This window comes from Scophthalmus maximus, chromosome 4 (assembly GCF_022379125.1).
Source record: "Scophthalmus maximus strain ysfricsl-2021 chromosome 4, ASM2237912v1, whole genome shotgun sequence".
NCBI lineage: Eukaryota > Metazoa > Chordata > Actinopteri > Pleuronectiformes > Scophthalmidae > Scophthalmus > Scophthalmus maximus.
Window position 1 is genome coordinate 23,332,501 of NC_061518.1, and position 21,625 is coordinate 23,354,125.

Here is a 21,625-nt window from a genome sequence, read left to right on the forward strand (position 1 = left end):
GCCGTATGAAAGATTATCAAGGGGACCTCTGCTTTCCTTAGCCCACTTGGCCGCCGTGCGTATGAATGAGCCTCAGTTCTCCGTCTCTTTGATACCGATATTAAATCACACTCAGCCCAAACCGCCGGATAGACGGAATCTCCCACAAAATGTGGTAAATCCCTGCATCCTCAATGTTTCTCCTGAGCAAAAACCCAGCGCAGGTCTTCTGAATTCCCCTTAAATCGGACTGTAAACGCGTCGGATTTTACGTCCACGCACTCCTCGTTGACGAGGGAGGGCAAGTGGCAGAGTAATGGACTAGATGAAACGGGGTCAACTGGGCGATCTAAGCGCGTGTTTTAACATTCATGAGTCTTTTGGTGCCTCGGCGCTGGTGTTAAACGGGGAGTGAACTGGCCATGGCGTTTTAATTGAGAACTCATCTGTTAAGTGTGCTTTCACAGCTGTCTTGGCTGAGAGCGGCGCAGTGATTTACTGGTGAGAAAAAAAGACACATTTCTCTCACTCTAAAGCGTGACTTTCAGATGGGCTCTTCAGCGGAGGCACAGAGAGGACAGACCCTTTTCTCGTTTAACAATCGCCGCAATGGAGACATAAAGATTTTTGTCCACAATAGCAGTTTCGGATGTTTTAATAGGTGAACGTCTTTACCTTATCTGATCTTCCTCCAGCGGTGGAAACGGCACAAATGTAGCAATGAGCATGTCTGTGTTCTCAACTCGCTTTCAGCAGTTAAAACAGGATGTGCATGATTCAGAATTTAACAGTTTTGTTGGACAAAGCTGTGAACTCCTTTGCTGGACGCCTCTGTCAGGCAGTGGCCCCCGAAGCTTTTTACATTCAGGTCTGAGATTTTAGGTGAAGTGTTTACATGGGATGTGTATTTGAGCAGCAATCTGATGTGCTAAAGTGATGAATATGAAAATGGTCGCATTTGTCCTCGCGAACAGCTGTTTTATCTCTCGGGCACATTTCTTCAGCTTCTGCCGTCTCTCGGCATCCAGTGACGATCAGTCCTTTTCGGGTTTGCGGCGATTGTATTACTTTTTAAATCACGTGGGTTCGTACCGGGTTGTGTAGACACACTTCCACAGTCGCACAGAGATTCGATACATGTATTGTATCATATGACTTTTGAAACCATTGATTAAGGGTGGGGTAGTACAGGGATACAATGGTAGAAAATGTAAAAAGTGGCAAAGGGAGACCAGTAAGATATATGTTTTGCGACTACATTGACACAGTTTGAACATGGCCTAAGAAGGGGTAGAGGATCAAAAGAGAGAAAACTGAACTTCTTCAGTTTGTTCACTTAGGTTCACACAATCCTCGGGCGTTGAGCAGGTTCTCAGTGGGCGACCTCGTACTTATTTCACTGTAATTGGGATTTAAACAGCGGTATGAAAGGGTGGAAGTCAAGACCCATCCCAAACATCCACACAACTTCTTCTTCTTTTTTTTAATTTTACAAAACACTCACCTTAGAATTAACTTCCTTTGTTGTCTCTTCAATATGCTACTTTTGGCTGACCCCATTAGACTTCACTTCCATATTTTAAGCCCCAGGATTTTAAACAAAGACTTTTCTCAATTGGACAAAAGCTTATTCTTACAGTATCATGGTGCAAGAATTTTTAATTTTTAATTTTTATGGCCACACTCAATTCAGTCTTGCTGGCATGCGTCGTATCAGCAAGCAGGGAAATATGCAGTGCATTGAATCTCTACCAGCTGACGACCAGAGTGGCAGGTACTGTGGCTATCGGGTTTGTGGGAACACTGCCTGTGGATGACTGACTGAATAAAGGTGCGCTACAAACATCCCATTCAGACCTTATATGCAACCAAAGTCAGCTAACGACAAAGTCGGCACTGTAGTCTTTCCATTAGGACTCAACCATGCGGAGCCAAATGGAAAATATACCGGTCTACATTGTTTACAATGCCGTTCGTAGGCTAACAGTTGGCGCTTTGTTTCCTTGCCACACAAGCCTTTGATTCAGGTTGGTCATTTGTGAACAGCTCGTCCACCCTGCACAAGTCAGCACTGTACCATTGGCCCTTTCAAGTCACCGCCAAGCTCGAGCATAGCGCACTGTCCGACCACAGGAGCTGCGTGTCCCTGCACCTTCCAACTTGTGTGACCTCATTAATGTCACAAGATGTGACACAAGGTGAATGATGTATTGCCGTTCGTCATGTGTTACTGTGTTTGATTAAGAAAAAAATGAAATCTAGTGACTAAGATTCCTTGGGATAAAAAACAATGCATGGCTGCCCCTTGATTGATGTTGAGGGGTTGTGTTATACTGAAGAGGAGTTCCATGACGAGCAGAGCTGAAGAACCAACTGCAGTCCCAGGCCCCAAGTGTTGGACCAAGGTGATTAATAAGAAAACTACGAGATAACAGTGTCATCTGCTCTTTTTCTTGCTACAGCGGCCTCTTAACGCGTAGGAAAAAAAGACTAAATACAGGTTCCCACACACATCTGCATGTGTGGAATTATGCAGGCGGTAAAGCTGAGTCAGATTCACTTGTCTGTAGCTAGTCACCCATCAAAAATCCCAGGATTATCCACAATGTCCATGTGCAAATGTCCCCCCAAAAAATGGTTAAACAAGAGTTGTCCCAAATTGGAAGTTTTTCCACATTGGTATCACTCTCACTGATGTCTATTTTTTAGCTCTAACTGGTCAGGCACTGCTCGCCTTACTTGTCCTGACAGCACGCCATCGTTTTTCATTGACATACACTGGGAAACAGCATTTCATTGTCTCATGCAACACAAAAAACAAACTCATCGGATTTTAATGCCCACAGGAATCAACTCTGCCCACAAAACCAAAGCAAGCATATAAAGCGGAGGATGAAGATCACTTGTTGCCTGCATGGGGCTTCTGACAGAGGATGAAGAAGATGTGAGTATGACATATTTTTTTCTTCTTCAAACCTGTCGGCAAATAATGCCACCGACAATGTGCACCTGTTGAGGGGTTTTCAGTTGACCTCAGTTTATTTGAGAAGTGGACAGAGAATTGTCCGCTGAATCCCCTTTTGCTCTGTGTCTGACTTCAAGAGAACCTTCAGTGCTTGCCAACCCTGAAAATCCTTGAGCTTTAGCTTTTGTTAAGTCAGCAGGCTCGAGACCACATAGTGAAAAGACTGCGTGGTGCAGCAATATCCTGCCCCGTATTGTATAGGTTGAGTAGGGTCAGTGACAATGAAGCTTGTGTGTGTGTGTGTGTGTGTGTGTGTGTGTGTGTGTGTGTGTGTGTGTGTGTGTGTGAAAAAAACCCGTAATCCCATTTGAAATGATCTCCCCTCTCTTCAGGTCACTTCATCATTGAGGCCCTCCATCTTTTGTCCTCTAGTCTCTCTCGCTGTATTTCCTTCTGTGTTTTTCTTTTCATTGAAAAAGCTAAATTGGCTTACGCACACACAAACACACGCACACACACACATACATACATACACACACCAGTGAGACGAGAGGAGATAGAAAAGTCAACATCGCCGGCAATAATCCAGTGCTGTCCTCTTGGAGGACAGGGTGTCAGGGGTTTGTCTTTGCCCATTGTCAAGCCGTGGGGGCTAGAGACAGGGGAGGGTTTCCAGATTCTGCCCCCAGACAATGGGGCCCTTGGAGGGGGCCCAGGACTGACAAAGTACAACAAGGGTCCAAGTTCAGATAGAAAAGGGTCAGTGAGGTCATTGGACTTCACACCTCAGCTCGTTTGACTTTTGGTCTCAACCATCAGAGAATAATATTTGTTTGAATGGAATCCGATCTGACACCGTTTCAAGTGAAGCATGAAAGACTTGAGGGATTAAAAATAGTTCTGTCGGACATGTCAGGAACATAGAGATGGGCAATTTTAGCTTTTCACCATACCCGAAGATATCCTCCCGTTGAACTACTTTTTAAAAGAGGTTCAAGATTTGACCCTAATTGTTTACAATTCTAAATCTATGATTGTCTTCACCAATAAGACACTGTTTAACATAAAAAAAAAACCTCCCTTTGGTTCAAAGTTCTCTCCTGCTCTCTGCTTCCCCTTCTACTCTGTGGTGCATTTTTGACAAACAAGCAACACATACTTATAAATACATCAAAGGGTGGCCCTTCCACCCTCCGCCCGTCTTGGAAGCCACAAATTGAGATCCATGTGCAGTCGTCAGAAGATGAGATTATCCCTGGAAAAGACGGGTTCTAAATAAAGTGGGCCGACGTGCCTTCCCCCCGCTGCGCCCTGGTGAACCTTCTGGTTTTCCTGCCCCTGGTTTTCTTTTTTGGTGTATTTTTACCAGAGATGTTTATCCTTAAAACGCCAGTCGAGCTGTAATTTTGGGTCATCCATCCGTCTCTGTGTCTGTCTGTCTGTTGCTCTCTCCGGGGGAGGTGAGAGGTTGTGGCTGCTGACCACTGGCACAGACGGAGGCTTGAGGCGACGTGCATCATCTGGAACGTGGTGAGGGGACACAGCTTCTCTTCTCTGGGTACTGAGAAGTTAAGTGTTACTGCTGAGTTTGTGCTTTGAAGGCTGCAATTCAGAAAATATCAATGTGGGTCCACAGACATACAGATGTCTACTTCCCCATGACTGGTGGGGCATGACTCATCCATAGTGTCCTTGTATCACTGCATTCATACAACTTTTAGTCCTGCAAAATATACTCTATAGATAACTGCATGGATAAAGGTCCGCACAGAAGAAATATAACCAAAATCAACACGTTATATCTATTTTCAGGATGTAATGATCCTTTCTGGGGTTTTGAAATAATATACACTGACTGGTAAATAGAGACTTTGTCTAAAAAAGAGTCATTTTATCTAAATCCCCACTGCTGCAAACCTGAAAAGCTTACACAGCCCATTTTGAATCCCACTTTGCTTTTCGAAGCTAGCAGTTTTGTGGTGACACCATTGTGTTGTTTTTGCATGGGAGTGTTTGTTTTCTGATATAAAAAGAAATTGGTACAAGTAATCCATAATTGGTAATCCATCAGTCCATCCATCAAGGCATTTTCTAATCCTCTAAACTCCTCCTCAGGGCTGCGAGGGGCCTGGCGAATATCAAAGGATGTCCTAGGTAGGAGGTAGAGTACACTTTTGACAGAGCAAACTCTTGACAAACCCATTACACTGAACACCATTGTTAACGTGGCACAGTGTCCAATTGGTTGCCATTTTTGTTGTTGGGGCCTCCTGTATGGAGTTCGTATGTTTCCCCACGTCTGCATGTGTCTCCTCTGGCTGCTCTGGTTTCCGCTTCAGTCCAAAGATTAGTCAGCATTCTGAGTAATTAGGGACATCGTTATATATACGACTTCAGAGAACTTTCAAACGCATTATTGAACCGAGTCAGCTATTAATTTGAGACTCTGCAACAGATTACAGATCAAAAAAAGATTTCAAAAATGTTCTCCAGATACTCTACGGAGAACCAAGGACAGATGTTGCTAAGTGATGTGTGCTAAGAGTTGGCATCATGGCATGTACTTTTATATAAGGTGGATCATGAAATATATTTGTCAATGCTCATCACAGTTCACATCAGTTCTTTCCTGGGCCAAGCGGCAGCAATCATATCAATGATGAATTGCATAAATAAAGCCATAGTAAGCAGCAATTAGCCTATTTTACCATGACATGACAGCATAGTTACGGACCTGCACTCTGTCACGTCCCCCCAGGAAGTGAGTGGGCCGGACCTGGCGGGAGGAGGGTAGGGTGAGGGGGGGGGGGGGGGGGGGTGTTGAGGGGCAAACCGGGACTGTCTATGGGAAATCCAAGTATGTGGGAGCCAAGCCACTGTTCCTGCACTGATGGCGAGCCAACAGACAGTGGGCCATGGGATGACTGAGATGGGTTCGGGGTGGGCCGTGCTGGGGAGTGGGAGGGCAGACGAGACGGACATTGGCAGGCGGGGCATCCCAGATGGAGAGCGATGAGCGCTGCCAGTTGTCACGTTGTGTTTGTACCGCAGCGGAAAACAGAACCGCATGGCTGAGGCTCCTGGCCGGACCTCATTATCCCATCAGCTCTGAAGTGACTCACTGAGGCAGACGTTCTCACTCATTCCGTTTTAGCTGCTGCATCGTCATCCCCCTCTTTGTCTCACTGTATTTTCAGACTCGGTAACCTCTCATTATTCCACTTTTTTTCTGTTTAAACCCCCTACATGTAGAGAATTCGACTAAAAGACTTAAAAATATCAAATAAAGAGGACATAAAAACTATCTGCTACTGTGTATATATGTATATATATATATATATATATATATATATATATATATATATATATATATATATATATATATCAATCAGGAGAGACAAGTGAATGAAGAAAGGACATTTATTACAGGTTTAACAGAATGATATGTGATGAGAAATATTGAGTCTTAGGCATTTAGACTCCATGGGGAGATATGTAGCAGAGGGCATCGGTTCTGGGCGGCAGCAAAGTAATTCCCCCCCTAAACAAACATTAAATCATTCGCAAGCTTTTGGTGCGCCTGCAATTTACCAGATAATTTGCTATTTTCAGAGCTCTGTTGTCATATAAATAATAGTCACTCACCCTTATATTACATACCTTTTGTAGTACTGTCTGCTCTAGCCCTGTTATAAAAACTTTTGCCAACTCCCATATAATTCCCATATACTGTGGTGTTAAGAAGCAAGGGAACATCAGTGTATAGATTAAAAGAAAAAATGGAAAAGTGGCCTGTGGGGCATTCGCAATATGCTTGTCAAGGTGTGTGAACATTTTGTTTTAATACTCAAGAAACACCTTTTTCATGACCATCCTTGCCAAGCATGTCATCTTCGAGTGCAGGCGTCTGTTCTCCAAAGACAGGCACAAGTCCAAGAAGAAGGCTTTCACCAAAATTCCCACTAAAATAAACACAGTGTGGTGTTAGCCTGCCGTAGCCAGGCCTAATACTCAAATATGTTTTAGTCTGGTACCTCTCGGTTAATTTTTTAGATTTCCAAGAGGCATTACCGACGGACGCAGTCAAATCATGCTATGTCTGTTCAGCTACGTTTCATGATGATCCTACAATGTCTCGGAACCAGTGTTGCCATTTTTGTGGGAGACATTTGAAAATATTGGGTATCTTCGGTAGGGATGGGACGATACCACTTTTTTGGTGTCCAATCCAATACCGATCCTCCAACCTTGAGTATCTGCCGATACCAATCTGATAGTGATCTGATACAATCTTTTTCCCACTCGTAAAATAAAATATTAATAATGCATTGTTCAGGATGCACTTGGGATGCTTAACCTAGTCACCTTAAACCTCATACTCAACTGTGAAAGGAATAATCAACTCCCCTAAAGGAATACACACATACATAGCCAGCAACATGACTGACTTATGGAATACTGTTGTTTTATTTCTCACAGAACTTTTGGCAAAAAAATGTATGGTCAGCACCCTTCAAAAAAGCAAAAAACAAATTGAACTGTAAAATGTTAATTAAATAATAATAAATGAACTTAAAAATATGATGCCGGAATGTCGTTCAAGGCTTAGTAGATATGTAAAAAGGCATTTATTTGGAATGTTTACTGTTATGTATTGGATCGGATTTTACTTGTTATTTCTTCCGATATCAGATCCAGTCATTTCGGCCAATATTGCCCCGATACATATCTAAAACATGGGATCGGGACATCCCTAACTTTAAGTCAAATGCTCGTTCATCAGCGGCAGCCTTGGTTGTTTCCAAAAATTGCTTCCGCCTGCCCATTATATATAATTGGTTGTGATTGGAACAGCAAGTTTTCTGCCGGTCCAAACACTTCTCAATGGAGAGGGATCGGCTGAGCAAATTGATATGAGCTCCTAGAATCCGTCTGTGTCCCAGGCTAGTGTTGTGTAGGAGGACAGTGGCCCGTGTGGTTCGTACGGGCCGTGGTTCGACATTCATCTGCTTTGTTTCTCCAGCACAAGTTTAAAGGTCCTTGCCTTGTTCAGATAATATTTCAAACATCACAGTTTCCGCTGATTGGTCTCACTTGAGATTATTGCTGTTATAAAACGTCCCTTGTCTGTGAAACATGTTAGTATACACAACAAGAGATGATGAAAGAGGTTTGGCTGCTAACGTACAGTATCTTGCTGAGTTGTAACTGACAACTCCACTAACTGTTCACCACCTCTGTCTTCCACCAGTCTGCTTAGCTTTCCCTCCTTTCCTTTGCTGATCTTGCCATTGATTCATCTCGTGCTAGATTCAACAGCCTTATCTCAAGTTTCAGTCTACAGTAATAAATATCAGTGGCTCATATAATGTCTCTCTAGTCTGTGAATTGTTGCCTTGTTTAACACGGGGGGGAGCAGAAGGACTTCAAAACAAAACGCTCGAGGACTTGATGTGCAGTTGCCAAACAGAAAGAGTGTAACGCAGAAATCCCTTTGGAAGTCTCTGCACCACGGTCCAATGTCTGACCAATATTTGCTGACATTAAAGCCTTGCCAAACTCACGAAAAGTGATACCTGAGAATCTCTTTAGTCTGCTGAGTGATAGATTCTCTTCGCTATCCAATCGTGTCCAGCGCTCTACGGCAGTTTGCGCTCGGCTGGTGCCTGGTGGGACTTTTTGTGGGGGCCCTCATCATGCATCAAATGCCTGTCATGTGATTTTCAAAGCAACTTCGCCGCTTGACTTGTTACTGTCATGCGATCTTTCTTTAATAATGTGTTTGATGCAGTTAATGGCTAGTTGATGCATCCATTTTGGTACTTGTTTCTCTTTCAACCGTGTTAGTAGTTTTTTTTTTCCTGTTGGCTTGAAAAGTGCTTGTTAAAAATGTTGTCGTTTCACCTTTTACAAAGAACAGCAGGAAGGCTACAGAGGTTTATATATTGAAGATTTCAAAATCGCTCCTACCACATACTGTAATCCACCTGTCAGTGTTCCAGACAATTTTCTGACAAAATATCAGCGTGAGATTAACCTATACTTTTCAAAAGACACTTCATCAAGACGACTGGCTATTGTCGGAGTAAACATCTTCATGACTGACAGACTAATGACACACTTTACTAACTCGGGCCAATAACTTTATTTTCTCTATCCTCTTTAAAGGATGTCAATTACTTTTGTGCACAAAGTTTCCTTCCCACAAACAAAGTTGTTGAAAGCGGCGCTCACTGACACAGTGTTGCCCTGTAACCTGAAGAATTCTCAACAGGAAACGAGGAGAGCCATCTCCTCAAGAGACCCTGAAAAGACCTAGATATGAATGGAATAGTGCTGACATGGAGTTTTTTTTTTTTGCCGAAAACATTATCGCCTGTCACCCGACGCCTGTGACTCTTTTGTCTGTGCAAAGCCATTAAGCAGATATCTGCAGCCGCCAGGGCGCCGTGTGACACAAAACAAACGCCCTCTGTTATTCTTTACCTGCGGTTCCGGCGGGAAGCGAGGTGAGGTAATGCTGCTCCACTTACATTACACACACACACACACACACACACACACACACACACACACAAGTTTGGACGTTCTCTTTAGACGTACATGGAGTACACAGGACAGGTCGTGAGCCTTTTACTGCCTGATCGATCAACAATCAAATGTCCCACATCGACCTTGTCTCTCGGGGACAAACTTCCCTCAGCGAGTCTGCAGCTGGTTGTGCCTCCTTCATACCTCCCGCTCAGACTTGCCCTCTTCTTGCGGAACATGAAGGTATCAAAGGATTACGCCTACAAGTCAGCCTTGTAAATATTTTGGTCCAATGAGGGTTTTACTAAAGGCTTCCTATATTCATCGGAGAGCGAATTAGGGGAGGGGGTTGACAGCTGCTTGGGTTTTTTTCTCTCACTGGCACGCCTTATACCTTTCAGCCTAGTCGTCCTCCTTCTCTTCGCTGACTCGATTGTTGGCCCGATGCTCTTGTGAGAGAGAGTGGTGGCAGAAAACATGAGTTGGTATGAGTTGAGTTGGTGAGGATTTATTGCAGTAGTTTTGAAAACACATTGTTTACATGTGTTTTATCCAGTTTTCTCTAAAGCCCCTTTCACAATGGCTTTTAAACCCGCTAACATCTGGCATTTTCTGCAGTCTGAAAACATTTAATCGGCATTCAGTCGCGGGTCAAATGACTCTGCAATAGACTAATTTGCAAGATGACGGAGACAATGAAGGCTCCTCTCCTCCGTCGCTAACTTCTGCGACTCTTTGCCATCTCAGCCACAAATTCCATCCGTCTTCGTTCGCTCCTATCACTACACTATTTTCCTGCTGGGGATCATCAGATCCTGGTCTGCTTGCAGTGTGAAAGTAGCCAATTGGTGATTTTTAGTGGGTTGACCTGCGTTTAAAAAACCCGGGTATACACGGTTATTTTGGTGTGAAAGGGGTTTAAATGTCATCTATATTGTGCCCTTGTTGATTGATACTGATTGTTTTTGGATTTTCATGACGATTTTGGGGCTGAGCAGAATCTCACAAGCCTTTCACATCTGTTTTGTCTACTGTATAATGTATTCATGACCTCGGGCTGTAAGTTTTACTGTCTTTTAGCCCACCCACCCACCCACGGCCTCCTAAAGACAAGGTTTAAAAGAAGCCAACACCACTGTAGGGCTGAAATGATGCCGCTAATGCACAACCATACTTCTGTTACATGGGACTATTGTGTGGCTGACAGTCGTGAGATGACACGGTGACATTTGCATCAGTGAGCAAGCATCTTCAGTGGCTCATTTTTGTGCTTGAAACAAATTACCCGATACAGCATGTCATCCAACTACATCCGGATGAAAAAAAATGTTGATACCTGTGGTGAAGGGTCGGGTTCTAAGGTCGAAGCGTCTTTTGAATGAACCATACAAGTGGGGATAAGGGTGGGAATCTTCAGACGGTCGCACCTCCAATGGCTTTGGGTCACTACAAAAAAAATGACAAATGTAGCCATGTGAAGAATGAAAGAAGGAGCTGAAGAGAGAAGGTCAAACCTGGCTCAGTAAGTCACATCTCCATATCTGGCCTTAACCTGTGCAGAACATTTCTACGTGGGACAGGTGTTGAACTATCTGACAAACACTCAATCAATCAACATTTATTTATGTAGTGCTTTACAGCAACCACCAGGTATCCAAAGTGCTTTACATCAAGAAATAACATAAAATAGAATAAAACAAACAATAAAATCAGGTACATATAAAGGAAAGTGTTACAGTGCTAAGTATTAAAAGACAATCTAAATAAAAAGGGTTTTAAGGTGGGATTTAAGTCAAGACTAGAATAAAATGGTATTCCCCAACTCCATATTGTATCTTAATACCTTGCTTTAAGAATGACCTACTGAATCGTAGATCATATTAAAATAATACATTATTTTGCATCTGTGCCAACATTATTTTTGATTGATCATTTAACTGACCATGATTAACTATTTAATTTTAATTTTATCATTTTAAAGCATGTTCCTATCGAGTGTACAAAATGTTTTTTTATACTTTCTTTTCTTTTCTTCTTTTCAGCTTCTCAGGTGCTGTTGTACGTTCAAGGACAATAATGTCAATCAACACCCAGTGTCACACTCAACACTCCTCACCCCAACTCAACTTATTCAAATATAGGCCAGTTTAAAAGCATAACCGCTTTCTGTCAGTGTACGTGAAATGACTCTCTGCTGTGGTTAAATGGCTGTAGGCTGATTCCTTAGATTACTGCCTTGTGTGTGTGTGTGTGTGTGTGTGTGACCCCCACCCCCCCAGCAGACCGTATCTAATGGAAATAAAACAGCACATTAATATGTCGTTCAATCGTCTTTCTGCCTAGCTCCTGTCAACACAACATTTGGATACTTCCTATACTTGGCTGCTGGACAAAACTCAGTCAGAAATCGAAATCGAAATCGAGATTGTTAAAGTTGTTCTTTGTTTTTATTAGACATGAATGCATCCTTCTTGTAGTCCTTAAGTAAATGTGTAGAAATATACTCAGCTGTAGCAGTAAATATGGATAATTCACTTAAGCTGCTTCCAGACATCGACTGAAGTGCAGACAATTGTCCCAAACTACTCTGGAGTGAACGCAAATGTCCGCAGATGTTGTTTTTTTGGACATTGCACCGGAACCTTTACTGCCAGGCCCCTAGTCAAATATCCGGAGAATGTCCAAGTGAACCCATGTGAGAATACACAGCAGGAAAGTCTCTGGAGGATTCACAGCGAGCGAGTTGGTGTGTAGATGACTGTAAACAAAAACACTGCTTTCTGCAGTGGCGTAGTCGTCATCACTTCCTGCCTCCTGCCTGGTCTACCCAGACTCCTCGGAGGTTATCCTGCCATCGTGAACGCTTCTGACTTGGGACAATCTCCTGCTGCGATATGTGAATGGCAAACTCGGAAAAATGTCCGGACGCAATTCGAGTTCAGTTCATGTCTGAAAACAGCCTAAGTAATAAAAACACCTCACTTTCTGTTTTACTGAATTATATCTGTTGTCTCTCAGATTGTAAACTTCAGTTGGCACACTCACACATAGCAGCCTAACACTGTGTCCACTGCACACTCACTGGTAATAGAGCTTGAACTTGGACATGGTACCATCGTCCCAAATCAAACGCTCAGGAAGTGACGACGGCAACACGTGACTGCGACTGTTGCCTTCTGAAATATCTACCAGCTGCTTTGCTCACTTTACTTAAAAATTGCACAGTTTACCTCTTTTACTGTTTACGGTATGAATTCATGACTGTGTCTGATGTCCTTGTTTATGCACTTTGTAATCGTGTTAAGAAGAGTGCTGCACAAGTTTTATACTTTCCAGCTGCAACAGCGTGGCTGAAAGAGTGTGTGTGCATATTTGCATTTAGCTGAGAGTGAAACAGTACATTTGGGGGGCTTTTAACCGAAACAATGAGCTAAAATGCTCCATAGTCCCAAGCCTATGATCAGTCCTATGATAATTGTCATAACACATAGTCATTTAATCCTGGTATTTAATATAAACGTTGATTAGTGCAGCTTCAAGTGGTTCTTTTAAATTGCAACGTGGACAAAAAGACACAAAATCCTGTGATGTCTGTGGAGAGTCTCGTTCATCCAGGTCATAGTTATCCTCTAGGGTGTAACTGGACTTGGTTGTAGATTCTTGAAGACATTTCACCTCTTGGATGAGAAGTGAAACCAAGTCCAGTTGCTACAGATTCAACACACTTGAGGATTGTCCTGTGTTAGTTTTATGTTCAGTTCCTTAAAACGAAAATGGACCTTGACGACTCTGAGCTGAGTTAACGGTTAACAGCAATGTTTACACTTCAAATGACCTGCCATCGATTTACTCTTCTAACTTTTATGATATTAACCTTTTACCAATCGACCTCCTGTCAAAACAGTGTTACAAAGTGCTTTATGGGACGAATAAATGCGCACAGCCAGGTGGGACTGTCAGAAATATGTGCTCCACTAAGATTCCTCTTCACATGGTTATTCGAAACTGGCCAGATCAATACGGGGGCAGACTCGTACACTCTTGAGAACAAGGAGTGTTCTTCACACATCCCTTTGATTTTCTGTTACTGAAAGCCCGAGTGTCTTCCCAGGAAAGACCCCCAAGACACTGAGGACAACAGGACAGAAATTAAAACCGTGTTGTATCTGTGTGTGTGTGTGTGTGTGTGTCTGAGGTGGGGTGTGTATGACGGGTACTTCACGCACATTTCACCGTGACTTTAAAGCACGGAGGTGTATTTCAAAAATAGTCCGTCCTACACACACACACACACACACACACACTGGGCAGTTAGCGCCTCCGATGGCACGGGCCCACTTGACGTCATCAAAGACCGAAATCCCAGGTGCTGATGGGATAGGAAACCATCTCTGTGGCGCTCCTCTGACTCCTGGCACCTGGCTGACAACTGATGACATCTCCCTTTTCATGTAATGATCGCCTTGACTTCAAAGTGAAAGTAGGGGATTCCCAACACACACACACACACACACACACACACAGCCGTTGGATATGTATTTATCTACTTTTTCTTGCCAGCGGCGAGGTGTGAGATAATTATAGCTGTCATTTCCTTTTTTCTAAATATTCTCTAGATGTTCCAACTCTTTAAATAAAGGGTTTTTCGCGAAATGCATCATTTATGTCATTATGGCCACATCATGTGAAACCCAAGACGTTTAACAACAGAGCAGGGCGCAAATGGATGAGTAAGTGTACTTGTGAAAAACTTTTTCCAGTTGAATGGATCGTGCATTGTAGACAAAAATAGAACAATTTGCAGTTCCACTAGCTATGTTTCCATCACCCGTATTGTTCTGCATATTTTGACATATCGTATTAGAAAAAGTTGATGGAAAAGGCTAATTCGAAAAAGGTTCATATGGTCGCTTAAGGTGCCTTTTGCGAAAAACGTTTTAGTGGAAATAACTTTGCCGAATAAGTTCTGACGTAGTGAACATACAACGTCTTGTCCAATCACTTGGGGATCAAAAGTCTTTCTACCTGATCCAGACTGACTCAAAGGCTGAGTGAAAAGCCTGCTGTCACAGGGAGCTGGAAGATGTACCAACAGTACTCGATTGTATACTCATGACAAGTGCCACAAATAGTTGTATATGAAAAAAGAGAGCTGGAGTGAGATGTGCAGTCCTTGGCTCCCTTCTGACACTCACAGAGCTGGCCAATCACAGCGTGAAGTGGGTTTTGACTATCGAATAACTATCAGAACTGGCCTGACGCAACCCAGCCAACACTGTTTATGTGTCGGGATAAGCAAACTGTAAATAAGCGTTGTTCACAGTTTACTTGTGAAAGATACAGTGTAAAGATATGTTGGAAGAGAATTGCCCTCTTCCTCTTGACAAGAGAGAAAGAGACCAAGATTCTTTTCTTGAGCATATAATCTGAGGTCAGATAGTCACTGCTGAGCCATATAAACTCTCCTGTTCACGCCAACTCAGTATGACTGATATTACAGAGGCTGTTTGAGAATTTGAGATGGATCATCAGGCCTTTCCAGAAGGTCTGACTGCAGAAGAGCCAAAACAAGAGGAGGCCATGAAGGACACTGACTAACACCGGAAACACACTCTGCATAGTCCCTGCATTCGAAAATTCATCGTGAGTCTGGTTCACCATCTCTAGCAGGACACCATCTGTCAAAAATGTTGCTTTAACAATAATTAACTTCAACAGTTAAATTCCAGATCCACCTTTTTTGATGGCTTGCTCATACAAATACGTATGTCCTGTGCAGGGTTAGTCTGAGGTCTATGCCTAACCTCATGGAAGAACTGATCACAAAGGGGCCACAAAGACGTGACATGAGTGGCAGGCAAACAGATGCTTGCCGCTGTGGCCGCCCCGGCCAAAAATAATCCTGGCAGAAGAGGCCGAAATTCACCCCAAAAAAAGTCCCACAGATACAAGCAGCAGGGAAATTATACGGTCTGAAATGAGGACCAGATACAGGCAGAGAGGCAGGGACAGGAGAGTGGAGAGGAGTTACGTCTGGCTGCGCAGTTGTACAATCTGGAGCCGACGCTGGAAAAAGCAGTGCGACATGACAGGCAAAACAAACAATCAAAAGCAAAGCTTTTGAAGCGCAGAAATCAGGGTAAAAGACGACATATTCCTGAGGTAACAGCTTGCTCCTCTTAAGGCCTCACTGAAGTGTTTGACTGTTCAGTAAATAGGCCCTGCATCTGATTAGAAACAGAATGCACCCACTTTCTCCAGCGCCACACCCAACCTTGGAGGAGAGGGATCTCCCATGGGTAGCTTTGTGGTAACTTTGTGGCACAGCGTTTTTGAGAAACGTATAAGTGTTGGTGAGTGTTGCCAGCGGAGCCCAGCCCATGCCCAAAACCAAGGACTCACTCAAAAGCCTGGGGATAACCTGGAGCCCTTTAGTCAGTGAGAAGGTTAAAGGGCCCATATTATGCTCCAGGCACCTTTTCAGCCTGCCTCCACGTATATTTGGTTATCTGGGGTGTCTGCCTGCCCACGAAGAATGAAAAGAAAACAATGAGTTGTTGATTCGTGGTTTGGGTTGATCTTGCAGACGGTTTGTAAACGAGCCATTCACAGCCCGGGCGTCAAGTTGACTCCTGCTACTGGGGCAACCACGGCCCCAACCTGAGCAGCACTTCCCCCCTTGAAGTGAGGAAAAACAGATAGCGTCTACGCCATAATTTTCTCCCCGCAAGCGAACGACGACCGCGGGCATGGCCAAAAGTTATAATAATGTTTACTCTGTAGCTAGACTCGCGGCCGGCCGGATCTCTACGTCCCCGGGTCTCTACGTCGTGTATGTGCCTTGTCACGTGCGACTGTTGTCATGGCAGCGCAACGCCGTAGTTGCGCAGCAGACCCGGGGAGGAGCGAGGTGGAGCGAACACGAAGGGAGGGGGGCGAGGAGTGAGCAGGAAAGCGCTGGAATCGACCATAGTCTCACAGGGCTGTTTATACAGAAAGAGGAGGGGGCTGTGTGGCTTGATCCTTGAGGTGTTTTGACATGGAATGGCAAAGACATGTAGTGCACACACCTGAAAACCAATGTAACTTGTGTAAAAGGGGGCATAATATGGGCCCTTTAAGCAGTGTAGTTCAGATATCCATCGCCTGGGCAATTTTTTCCCATCACTCCTGGGGGATCCCGGGGGTTCTCAGGCCAGATGAGCTAATCTGTATAGTCTCTCCAGTAGGTTCTGGGTCTACACCAGGGCCTCATACCAATCAGACGTGCCTGGAAAGCCTCCAGTGGAAGGCGCCCAGGAGGCATCCTGATCAGATGCCTGACCACCTCAAAATACAAGAATTCAGAAACTTGTCATCTTTTAATTTTTTTTGCTCCAAAAAGTTCTATCAAGTTGGGATACATTAGCAGACTGCTTTTTTGGCACAGTGGAAATTGTATCCCTGCACAAATATGGATTAGATGAGAGTGCTCCAGTGGGAACCGAGCTAATGGAGTGGAACGTCAAAGAAAAAAAATCACTTTACTGTGAACATCTCTTTGTTGACATTCAGACATGACACTGGGATAGAGGATATTGATATTTTTATAGCTCGATTTGGCACTAGAAGATAGTCGGGGGATCTCCAGAGTCATTTGGATTAATCGTCTGGGGACCACGAACATCTGCACAAAATTTTGTGTCAATCCCTGCAGCAGATGTTGAGATATTTCACAGGGTAAGTGAGAACATGCCAGTGGCACTAGATACAAAAAGGCAGGACATCAAAAGTTGCCAGGAGTCGTCCTCTGGGCACAGTGGATGCCGAGACAGAGGCCGACATTACTGAATTTGTTTTAAATAATTGCGCTTGAAGCAGATCAAGATTTATTTTGTTTCTGACTGAGCAGACCGAGCAATAGTGTTTTTAAGTTAAGTAGCACAAGGTCATGCAGACCGCCCACACCTTCATGATAAAGGGGTTTGAGAACCACCTCGTAAATAAGTTTTTTCATGCCTTGCGTAGGTTCTGTTACCCGGTGAGTTCAAACACAGTATGTCTGAGGAGGTATATCATTGCAGTCTACTAGTTCTGAGATACCATCAACTTGTCAAAGGGTCCCTTTACTCTGGTTCCTCTCACGTGGCGTTCCCAGGACAGAAGGCGCAGGGGATAGATCCCATCTGAGCGTGCTCTCTAAATCTTACAGTCTATTTCCATCTCTGGCCAGACAACCCAACTGCTTATATTTCCAGCTGCAACGAGATACGTTGTATTGCTTTTGGGGAAACAAACAACGGACTGGCCTGCCAGGCTCTGGTAACTAAACTACACAATTGAGGGGGGAGACATTGTGAGAGAGGGAGAGACTGCTAAGGGCATTCGACAGTTGGTTTAGCATGCCATAAATAAGCACATCGTCTGTCAACACTGTGGCACGGCGCAACAAGCTGTGGTGTGCCGGGGTGTAACATTGTTCAGATTTAAAAACATCTGCAGCCACCGCTGACAAATCAAACTGCATTTTCAGAGGGAGAGAAAAGGAGACATGCTGAGAGAAACCGATCGGCAGAGTGGGAGAATGAGCTAGAAACAAAGGACAATAACCACATCTGCCGCTCAGCCCGCAGATCTTTCCACTCCTGCAGTCTTACTGTTGTATGTTTCGGTTTGGCCCTGGACTTGGAAACAAATAGGTAGGCCAAAGCGGAGTAATCAGGTAGTCGGCCGGAGTGTCAAACATGGGCAAACTTATACAGCAGCAGGGGCCTTCCCTGCGATCTGCGGAAACTGTGGTTGTGTTTCTTCACTAACTCTACACCAAACTGTGCAGATGACAGTGCAATTACCCTCCAGAGCGCAGTGGAGGAAATTTCCCAGCAACCTCAAATCACTGACACTTACACTAACACAGAGGCTGAGCACAGGGCCACCAAAATGGCATCTTACATCTTAATGACAAGCAGACGCTGTGATAAGCCAATGAAGTATAATATCATCATGCAGGTGTCTATTGAAATGTATTATTATTATTATTTATATTCCCATGAAGAGCTCACATTTGCTGTAATGTGACATCTTCTATTGCAAGAAATATTTTTGAGGGTATTGAAAGCACAACTCAAGTATGTGCTGCATTTCCATTGTCTTAGCATATATTGTGATTGCACATGTAACAGTAAACTAAACTAAACTAAAGAGGAAGTGCCATTTTTTACAGCCTTGCTATTTTCAGCTTCCATTGGTTTTTCAGGACAGAAGCATATATGCCAACCCTATCCGGTGCAGGTTGTAGAAGAGATTGAGGGTGGCATTAGCCCCCTTTTTAATTGATGCCGTCATGGTTAAACCTGCCCTTGTCACATCATGGGAACAGAGGGCACTGTTGCAAACTTTGCAAGAACACATTGCCAAAGAATCGGCTCTGGGTTCGCTGTTCCTGCTTCCCAGAGTCATCGGAAGGCACATTTCACGGAAAGGGGTAGGAGGTATAAAAAGGAATGGTTAAACGCAGATGGAATTCAAATTAAAATGATATAACACCTATTGCTTGTTAAAGCAGTGTATCTACTTTTTAAGAAAGTAAGTGAGCAATGAAGAAATGATTGGCTGCTCCACTCACACTGCTGCCAAAGTGTTCAGGATGCATGCTTTGGCATGCAATGTGGAATGCACAGCCCGTTCTGGATGCTTACAGCGACAGGTTACAGGTGTGTTACTATGATGCACAAAAAAAAAACACACTCAAGAACAGACAATTGCTCATTTGCCACATTAATAAGGCATTCCTTGTGCTTACAAGGTGAAAGTTCTGGATTCTCCAGGTGCTGAGGGCAGGTGCTCCACCAGAAGTAGCTGGTGACTGCCTTGACTGCCACCTTGTGTCCTAGGCATTTCTGGATACCTCCCTCCGATGTGGGTGCACCTGGTTCATGGATTATTAGTCTGAATTCATCTGTCTCATTTTTTGGGGGACAGCTGACGTACCCTGTGTGCTGCTGAGGTGGGAAACTGAATTGTGTAGGGGTGTCAGTGTCCCAAGCTGTGCTTATATGCCCAGTGTATATATAGGCCAGTGTTCCCTCTGGAATTCTGGCCATATTGCACATAATCTACTGAGTGCCAATGAGGACAGTATAGTGTCCTCTTATTGCAGCAATGGAGAGGAGATCAAGGTGGTGGGTGGGCGTTTAGCATGTCTGACTTAAAAGATAAAAATAAGATTTGTATGAGATATAATAAGACTTAATGAAAATTCACATTACAGCAACAAAAGAAACAGACCAAGCGCTATGGACAGCAGATACAGTAAATAAGGCAATGAATGAAATTAAAATCAAAAAATAAGTAAGTATGGAAGTATGAGAATAAGAGATATATTAAAAAGTTATAGCCCATACAATATATATTGTAACTCGCAATACTTTATGTAGGAGAAATGCTCAAGTGGACTGAACAGAAAGTGTACATACTGTACTGTACCTTCTAAGTTTAATGGGACTTGCATTATATTAATATTAATCAGTATAATGCACATAATTTTCCCTGAATGTGATCCAATTGGCAAATATCCACAAAGCCGTCACACCATAGTCACCTGTAGCTCCTCGCTCGAATATTACAGGTCTCATAGATGGGTGAAAAAGTACCATGAAAGGTGATTTGGTCACTACGCCCTAAATACACAATTAAGCAGTGCAGACATTTGTGGGACCCATGGGAATACTGCCGGGTTATTAAGATGACGTTTTATTCGCCCCGCGCTCTGTACTCCAGCAGAAAGGCTGGCCTTATTATGCTCGGTGGAGTGTGAATATCTGCGTGGTGAGCTGGGCTGTGTCTGTCAGTGCATTCCAGCGACCTATCCAGGTGTTTGCCAGGCACCGGAATGGAAAAAGGCGGCTGCAGGACCACCTGTTCACAACACAAATTGGGATTACACACATGCTCTGACAATACGGGGGCCAGTGAAGTGTGCACGACTTGTCGACTCAGACTCTTTAACACATGGGCAATACACTATTTTGGCCATTTCAACTGACTTAGAAATTAACAGTTAACCGGTCCGTCTAGTAGGGAAAGTATCGCTCTGCCTTCATATTCTGTCAGTCATGTTATATTTTAAGGGTTAGTGATCGAGGGAAGGGGTTAAGATTATGCACACAGAAAACATTGTTTTTATTTGTACTTTACGAAACGTATGCAGACCATAATTTACAACAAACCCAGCATGAAAACATCTTCGTTTATGTTCCTTTCTGTATTTGTTTTATATCCCGTGCATATGTTTTTTGGGCGAGGGGCTTCATGCATTCTACTGTTTTTGTCAGTATGTTGCTACAATGTGAGGAGAGCATAATGTTATTCGTACCCCTACGATACAACATTTCGCAGACAGTTCCACAGCTGCGGATGAAACGGTGCCTAAAATGATTTGAAATACTTCAGGGACTCCTGCAAATGATCATGACATAGTGGAACAGTTAAATATTGAGCCGTACGCAGCATTCAGGAAATCTGCATCCTCTCTTGTTTGTGCATCTTAGCTGCCAGGTGTTTATGTGCAGCCCAAACCACAACAAGTAAGAATTCTGCAACAAAAACATGTATGAAATAAAATATCCCGTGAATAACGTTTTTGTGGAGACTGAAGCCGAGTTGTTTGACAAGAGACACAAAAGTTATCAACGCACATACAGAGCCAAATGTTTCAAGCCACGATTCAGTAAAGGCATTTCTACTTATCTGTGGCTTTGCAGTGTCTCCGACGCTCCTGTCTTTCAAGCATGAGATCTTTAATATCAATCAAGTAATAATAATTTTAAAAAACTATTAAACAAAAATGCATTTCACAATAGATATGCCATAACTTTACCGGGCTACTTAAATTGATCCTGACTTTAGGATCATGTGATGTAGGAGGCTGAATCTTGTATCAGCAGTTTTTGTTATTTGCAAAAGCCAAAAGGTGCAATTTATGTGCTCGATAATCTTTCCAAATGTAATTAAATATTTTGCGATAGATATGACACGGTGAGACAAATGATTACTGAAATGACAGCCACTGTGTTGTCACTCTGCTCATCCCCAATCCCCTTAATGTACACTTGACCCAGAATTTGGAGGTGTGAAAACAGTGTGTGCTAAAATCATTAGGCTACATGCATT

The 21,625-nt window shown here is 43.5% G+C and overlaps 1 long non-coding RNA gene across 1 annotated transcript in view; it reads right to left on the bottom strand.

Moving 5' to 3' along the window:
* LOC118302949 overlaps positions 1 to 21,625 on the bottom strand; it is a 35,348-nt gene that overhangs the window by 6,132 nt on the left and 7,591 nt on the right. The window contains exon 2 of the long non-coding RNA XR_004790672.2: positions 10,812 to 10,921. This is a non-coding gene — a long non-coding RNA (uncharacterized LOC118302949). The remainder of the gene's footprint in view (positions 1 to 10,811; positions 10,922 to 21,625) is intronic.